The sequence below is a fragment of the Corylus avellana genome, chromosome 2, assembly GCF_965113065.1.
Source record: "Corylus avellana chromosome 2, dhCorAvel1.hap1.2, whole genome shotgun sequence".
Taxonomy (NCBI): Eukaryota; Viridiplantae; Streptophyta; class Magnoliopsida; order Fagales; family Betulaceae; genus Corylus; species Corylus avellana.
In genome coordinates, this window is record NC_142491.1 from 8104303 (window position 1) to 8111478 (window position 7176).

Below are 7176 nucleotides of genomic sequence, written 5' to 3' on the forward strand. Positions count from 1 at the left end.
TTTAAAAAAAAAATTGGGGGTAGCCGCCATTTTGGGCCATTTTGGGAGGGGCATTGCATTTGGGCGTTGGGGATCTGTACGTCATTGTATTTATGGCGGCTTATCAACAACGTCAACTAATTAATCAATAGTAGAAGAGCATACATTATATATATATAGCCCTCCAAATCCATGCACAAGTAGCACAAATCGGTGGTTACACTACCTCTAATTAGAAGTATGGCCACCAAACCAGGGATCCTCACTGACTGGCCATGGCAGCCTCTTGGGAGCTTCAAGGTATATATATATATATATATATATATGCATGCAGTTTATGGTAAAGGGTGAAAGTGAGCTTGTTGACGTTGTCGTACACTGAGCTTCATAAAATTAAGCAGTTTTAATTAGCATCTTTGTTTATTCTTTTAATTTATATACATATATTATTTTTTAACTTAATTTTTTTGGCCTCCTGTTGGGAATTAAGTACCTGATTTTGGCTCCATGGGCGGCTCATAGCACTTACTCGTTCATGGTAAAGGGTGAAAGTGAGAGAGACGTCGTCAACATCCTTATACTTCCATTCCTTTTATTGAGGATGCTGCACAATCAGATATGGATCTCTCTATCACGTTACCGAACAGCCAAGGGCAATAATCGGATCGTGGACAAAGGTATCGAATTCGATCAGGTTGATAGAGAAAGGAACTGGTATGTATACTTTTAACTTCCTCAACTATAATCACCTTGTTTTTATTTAAGCCATTGTTGTTCGTTTGAAAAAAATTGTTTTTTCATGAATAATAATGATAATAAAAATAACATAAGATCTTTCAAGCTTCCATATGCATTGACACATGATTTGGTCTTATATGATTCCGTTGTTTCTTTTGTTTACAGGGATGACCAGATATTGTTGAATGGAATATTGTTTTACATAGGGTATATGATTCTTCCTGGGACTCATAACCTGCCCTTCTGGAGAAGCGATAGTGTGGTTATCATAAGTCTTGTTCATGCGGGTCCAGTGGAGTTCCTCTACTATTGGTTTCACAGAGCATTGCACCACCACTACCTCTACTCTCGCTACCATTCTCACCACCATTCTTCCATTGTAACCGAACCAATTACTTGTAAGATATATACTTTAGGATACTTTATGTTATTATATATATATATATATATGTGTGTGTGTGTGTGTGTGTGTGTGTGTGTGTGTTAATGAAGCTATGACACCATATTGAAGTTTGTGGAAAAATATAAAATAAGAGATATAAAATAAGAGAATAATTGTGGAAGCAAAAGAGAGATAAAGAATTTAAGGGTACATGGTTCGGTGTTAAACTCTTATGCCCACTACTCTGAATGGCCCCATGACAATATTGTGTTGATTGACTTAGTTGTTTACAATACATAGGTCCATATTTATAGTTGTATATATATGTTAACTTATACAAGCTAGTAAACCTAAATCGACTTATACAAGGAAACATAAAATCAACCTATACTAAGAAATATAAATTAATAATATAAAATCAGAATATATTCTAACAACTTCTCTATATGAGAAATGCTAGAGCATCTACTACCTCCCATCATTTTCTATCTTCCCTTTTCTAAAATCATCAACTGGATATAAATAACATATATCATATTTTTATTCTATAACTATTTCATAATGTTGGCATTACATTGTTTTTACAAAGACTAATTCAATAATTAGTTGAAATTGTCACATCAGTATTGTAAGATAATTGTCCAATAAAAATATAATTTTTAAGATTACTTTATATATATATATATATATATGTGTGTGTGTGTGTGTGGGCGCGCGCAAGATGCATGAAGCTTTTTCTTTGACTTTTCCTATAATTAGGAAAAACTTATTTTTATGGTTTTTTTGAAGTGCGTTGTGAGCTTTTTTAACAAAAAAAAATTAAAGAAATTTCTTTTAAGGTTTTATTTTTTTCAAATAAAGCAATGTTTTGTTTGGCATGATTTTTCATGTATTAAAAAGATTTTTTAAGTTCTATAAAACAATATTAAACATGATCTAAATATAACTATTATGAACTATTTAGTGCACTTTTAAATCTTTTTTCAAGTTTCTTTCGCATATAGAAAAAAAATTAACACTATAAAGAGGGTTAAAGTCATCTCAAATGTGATATGACTTTTAAAATCACTAATAAATCAAAATTTAATAATAATCATCTTAAATTCAATGATAATTTTAAAAGCCAAATCACATTTAAAAAGCCGACTATGACACAAATCCCATGCACATAAGCAGATGACACAAATCAAAGCCATATCGTTGATCATATATTAATTATAGAGAAAGAATATTAACACACATAGCGTATTACCCTAAAATAATTTGTACAAATGTTATAGTTTGTAAAGTTAGTAATATGCTCTTGCATGCATGGCAGCTGTGATCCATCCGTTTGCCGAACACATAGCGTATTTCATGCTCTTCGCAATCCCATTGCTGACAACAGTGTTCACCGGAACTGCCTCTATGGCATCCACCTTCGGATACATCACGTATATTGATTTCATGAACAACTTGGGTCACTGCAATTACGAGTTCATTCCAAAGTGGCTCTTCTCCATCTTTCCCCCTCTCAAGTACCTCATCTATACCCCCTCGTAAGTCTCCTCACCCACCTAGCTAGCTATAATTTTTGTTATCTCTATTATTGCTGTCTTATTTGTATGAATTTAAAGAAATTATGATCTAAAATATTTGATTCAACACTCAACAGGTATCATTCACTGCATCACACCCAATTCCGTACCAATTATTCTCTTTTCATGCCTATATACGATTACGTGTATGGGACCATGGACAAATCCTCGGATACTCTTTATGAGGCTTCACTAAAAAAACCCGAAGAATCACCCGATGTGGTACATTTAACACATCTAACGACGCCGGAGTACTCCATCTATCATCTACGGCTAGGATTTGCCTCCTTGGCCTCCAAACCCCACACGTCCAAATGGTACCTGTGGTTGATGTGGCCTGTGACATTATTATGGTCTTTGTTTCTAACTTGGAGCTATGGCCGTACATTTGTTCTAGAGAGCATCACTTTCCAAAAGCTCAAATGGCAGTCTTGGGTAGTACCAAGATACAGTACACAAGTAAGAAACATTCATTTATATGACTATTGCGATTTGGCTTGTGTTTTGTTTTAGTTTGTGTTTGATTTGTTGGGATCGGAACACATTCATTTGTTATGTTTTAGGACACGCATTTTAATTTCAACGAGTTCAGTTCCAACTAAAATTGAGCCCGGCCAAGTGAAACGTGATTATTGCTAGTGATCACATTCAATTTGATTCAGCTAGTTGGTTTTATTTTTTTTAGTCTAACTTCTTCCTTTGTTTTTGTTTTTTTTTAAATCTTCAGTACATGTTACAATTGCGAAAGGAATCCCTCAACGACTTGATTGAAGAAGCTATACTAGATGCTGAAGTGAGAGGAGTTAAGGTGCTAAGTCTAGGTCTTCTAAATCAGGCAAGTAAATCAAGCTTTCTAATATAAACTAAGAAAGAACAGAAACTACATTTAGCAAAAAGTCTTATTTTTATATTTTTATCCCCATGGGCTCCTCCTATTGGAAATATTGAAAAAAAAAAATTAACAAAAGAAAAGTACATGGATTCATTAATCTTTCTCACGGTATTTTATCAACATTTATTTGTGTAAATTTTTGCAGGGGGAGGAACTTAATAAAAATGGTGAGCTTAATTTACATCCAAAAGAACCCTCAGCTTAGAATAAAGCTGGTGGATGGAAGTAGCTTAGCAGTGGCTGTGGTACTAAATAGCATTCCAAAAGGAACAACTCAAGTGTTTTTAAGAGGCAACCTTACTAAGGTTGCTTATGCCATTGCCAATGCTCTATGTGAAAGGGGTATCCAGGTACGTTTTAAGTACGTACTGTTGATTAGTCCTTGCTCAACCTAGATTGCAATGTTTTTATTTTTTTCTAATGTTGCTTAGCTTATAATTGTATCAGGTGGCAATACCATACAAGGATGAGTATGAGAAGCTTCAATTAAGGCTCACCACAATGTCAAAAAATAACTTGATCCTTTCAGCAAGTTATCCCAATGAGAAGGTAAAATTTGCAACCCATTTCATGATTTCTTGTGACAATCTTCTTTCTTTACGAGAAATACAATTAAATAATTAAATTTAATTAATGGTTGACGTGGTAGTGAGGCATGCGCGTACTGCCACATAATGAATTTGTAACATTCATTATAGTACAAATTATAGCATCATATGAGACTATAATATGACATAATTATGAGCGATTTTCAGACATGGTTAGTGGGAGATGGATGGAAAGAAGATGAACAATTGAATGCATCGAAAGGAACATTATTCATTCCTTTTTCTCAATTCCCACCAAAGAAAATGCGGAAAGACTGCTTCTTCTACACCACACCAGCAATGATCACTCCCACATCTTTGATCAACTTGCACTCTTGTGAGGTTAGAAACCAAATGAAGAATTTTATTATTTAATTAAATTTTAACATTCTTCCTCGCTTGGGAGCTGAACGTGTAGAAGATTTAATTGAAATAAAAGATAAATTCCAGAGATATTATGTTAAATTATTAATAATACCAATAACTTATGCTTTTGATTCTAAGATAATTAATATTTTAACGCTTCCTAGAATTGGCTGCCTAGAAAAGTGATGAGTGCTTGGCGTATTGCTGGAATAGTGCATGCCTTAGAAGGGTGGAATGTGAATGAGTGTGGGAACACTTTGTTTGATATCGAGGATGTCGGGCAAGCAAGTCTTCGACATGGCTTCTGTTCTTTGGTGGTGCCCGTTTGATCGTGCTTTAGCTTCCTCTATACAGGTATTATGTGTGTTTCTATTTATATATTATCTCAGACTCTGTATAAAATATAGCTGCATATATCTCATGTTATTTGATCGATGTATGTAGTTCAATTGAAAAATAAAAATAAAAATTACATTTAAAGTTTTTGTTTCAGAGAGACTGTAGAAAGATCCATAAACGCAGAAATTGCATCGTTTTAAAAAACAATTATGAAAAAAAATGATTAAAGAGATATGTGAGGTACGGAGCTCACCTAGATTCGGAAATGAGCTTCATCGAGATTTTTCCTTTGAGTATAATGTTAAAAAATCACATTTTTATTTTAATATTACTTACAATGTTGAGGCATTGGTGCGAATTAGTTATTTTATCCTACCATTATCATACTCTACGTACCGACATGACATTATCAATTGGTCAACAGATCTGTTTACATTGCAGTACAATGAGGTAATAATATAACTTTTATATTTTTCCCCTTTATTCACTGTCTATATTATATGCCATACAAATAAGGGACATGCATGGTGCTGAAATTTGGGGTTTGTTAAGGTCGGCCACATCTAGAGATCTAGATCTTCAAAGCGGTTCATTATTAACTGTCTATATTGGATGCACATGTAGATCCATTTCACAATTAATTGTCAATTTACATGTGGTATAACTGATGACTCGGTTTATTATAAAATAACAATTTTACCATTAAAGCATCAATTATACCACGTGCCACTGCCAATCCACTATTGATTGTAATGTGAACCTACACATGCATCTAATAATTTTTGTCAAATAATCAATAATATGGACCATTTTAGACATATAGCTTAATCTTAAAGATACTTTTGATATCTCAGAATCAATTTGGCACAACTACAAACTATAGTGACTAAATAAGTAAATTTTCCTAATTAACATAAAATACCTGCGAGAAATGCTTGATAGCTGTCCATGACTATACGTTTAGGCAATTGAACTCCTCAAATTTTAGGCATTGTAATTGTGACAATTGACTGCACTTATAGTGTTAAGCAAATTAATTAAAAAAAATTCAATATTATTTTCTTTCTTTTGAAAATAAATAAATAAATAATATTTTTATATGAACTGGTGAAAGTAGATAACTAAAATGTTAAGTGAGTCTGATGTAGGTACTTTGAAACAGTAATAGAGTATATTAGCAGGGGTTTCACCCATTGCTAGTATCTGATATAATTAGTGACGCAATTGATGGTTGTCCGCGGTGGAAATAATTTCCGATTACTTGTGTCGTCAGTAATGTTAATTAATTGAAATTCACATATAGATATAAATAATATATGAATATATATTTCGATAGGAATAAATTACATCTTTCCTAATTTCAATTTTGTGAACATTCAGAATTGGTTGCCAAGAAGAGTGATGAGTGCATGGCGTGTAGCTGGGATGGTGCATGCCATGGAAGGATGGGATGAGCATGAGTGTGGTTACACAATGTCCGACATTGAGAAAGTTTGGCAAGCAACTCTTCGACATGTATTTAAACCTCTGATTTTCCCAACTCAATCAAAATGCTAGTGCCATTAAAATATTATGTATTGTTAATTGTTATATCTTGTTAGTTAATTAATGTTTAGGTGGGTTTCGTTAATTTTTGTTAAAATATTATGCATCAAATTACATTGATTTGAATTACTATAGTTATCTACCCCAATTCTCCTATAAATAGGAGTATCATGTTTTTTTTTTTTTTTTGGAATATAAAAGATATTAAGTGAATAAGAACAAATGTAGTCTTATGGCTTTTTTTGTAGATGTAAGTCATAGACCAAATCACGTAAAATCCCTTGCCTTTATTTCTATTTATTCAAATTATTACACTATTATCTTATTTTTCCATTTCATTATTTATTTCTTCAATCATGACTTCTTACTAAATAAATAAATTAAATTATATCGATTATGGACACTTACAATCTGTGTAACAGATTTAATAATATGTATATGAATTAAAATGGAATTGAACTACTGTAAATGGAAATTGGGATGAAAGAATTGAATTTGTATTAGCAAAATAGGCATTCAAGTTGTCTGGCCTCCATTTAGTATTCGAGAACTCCTTATCAAAGTAAACTGATTACAACTTGAATGCCTAATACATCGATCTCTTGGGTCTTGTTTATAAAGATCCTTACAACTCATAATCAAAACCATAAACCTTTTTTGGATCATACCAATTATAATAAAGTAGACCCATCACAACTCAAAGTTCAAAGGCCCACTAACCTACCAAGGCCAAAAGCCCATTAACCTAATATACCCATTACAATCTGAGAT

The 7176-nt window shown here is 32.8% G+C and overlaps 1 pseudogene; it reads left to right on the plus strand.

Moving 5' to 3' along the window:
* Window positions 1–217: 217 nt before the first annotated feature.
* LOC132181187 (very-long-chain aldehyde decarbonylase CER1-like) lies at window positions 218–4850 on the plus strand (annotated as a pseudogene).
* The last annotated feature ends 2326 nt before the right edge of the window (window positions 4851–7176 follow it).